Source organism: Octopus bimaculoides, chromosome 12 (assembly GCF_001194135.2).
Source record: "Octopus bimaculoides isolate UCB-OBI-ISO-001 chromosome 12, ASM119413v2, whole genome shotgun sequence".
NCBI classification, from domain to species: domain Eukaryota; kingdom Metazoa; phylum Mollusca; class Cephalopoda; order Octopoda; family Octopodidae; genus Octopus; species Octopus bimaculoides.
This window is the reverse complement of record NC_068992.1, coordinates 64918255-64919555: the sequence shown is the minus strand read 5'-3', so window position 1 is coordinate 64919555 and position 1301 is coordinate 64918255. Positions and strand designations below refer to the sequence as shown.

Genomic DNA, 1301 nt, shown 5'->3' with positions numbered 1-1301 from the left:
AACACCGCACTAGTTATCGTAATTATCTTAATGTCTTATTTAACGACTTCCATAGTAAATCATCGCTATCCGCATAATGTTGATGTTTTGTCAGTGAATGTTACCATAGTAACTTCACATGTTCTATTCCAACTGCCACTCGTTATTTCGCATTCTTGTTGTCGTTGCTGTTGTTGTTGTTCGTGTCCATCTTTAATTTCTTTGATGTGTTTCGTCCATTCTCTCCCCTCCTTTTCCTTTCTCTCTTCCTATCCACTGTTTCACTATTTTTATGTCGTCTCTCTCTTTTACGTTCTCTCTTTCACTATCGTTATCTCACTGCATCGCTTTTTAATTGTAACTCTCTAAATCAACTACTTCTTCCTCTTCTTCTTCTTCTTCTTCTTCTTCCTCTTCTTCTCTTACTTCTTCTTCTTCTTCTTTTTCATCTTTTTCTTCTTTTTCCCCGCCTCTTCTTCTCCTACTTCTTCTTCTCCCCTCATTCTCCTTCTCTCCCGCTCTTTCTCTTTCCGAATGAATTACGGTGAGTGTACTTCATAATCACAACAACAGCCCCTCCACCAACTTCCCTACATTTAAATAGAAAACACTTAAATCTACTTTACGTTTCAAACCTAACTGAGAGCAAAAAATCATGAATTTCAGAGACATTTCTCCAGAAAGGAAAGTGCTGCAAGAATAAAACTAGTTTATTTCGTTCCGTCCAGATACTTTTCGAGTTCAAAGTTCACCCAAGTCGACTTTGCTTTTCACTGTTAGAAATCAATAAAGCGAGACATTGCATTAAACAATATCACATGACCGAGGGCGGTGAACTGGCAGAATTGTTAACATGCCGGAGAAAATGGTCAGCAGCGTTTCGTCCGTCTTCTCGTTCTAAGTTCAAATTTCACTGAGATCGGTTTTGCCTATCGGCGTCAATATAATAATGGTGGTCGTAATAAGGTCAGAGGGAAAAAAAGTCACTGTAATAAAGTTACAATTTTGGCTAGGGAAAAAAAAGTCACAATTAATTTATGGTGACCGGTAATAAGGTCACAGGAAAAAGTTACAATTAATTTATGGGACCCGGAAAAAAAAAACCTCCGATATCCCCCACCCAGGACAAAGCCCATCTAACTTTATTACAGTGACTTTTTCCTGCGGCTTCATAAATCTAGATTCAATATAATGACCAGATGAGCGTTGCTCCATTCCTCGAAATTTCTGGCCTCTTACCAAAGTTATCACATAGCGGAGTGGTTGAGAAGTTTGTTTCGCTACCAGGAAGGGTCAGGTTCGAATCAACAGGACAGAACTTC

At 38.8% G+C, this 1301-nt stretch overlaps 1 protein-coding gene across 1 annotated transcript in view; it reads left to right on the top strand.

Annotated features, from left to right (window-relative positions):
- LOC106884487 (CHRNA7-FAM7A fusion protein) overlaps positions 1 to 1301 on the top strand; it is a 26441-nt gene that overhangs the window by 671 nt on the left and 24469 nt on the right. The window lies entirely within an intron of this gene.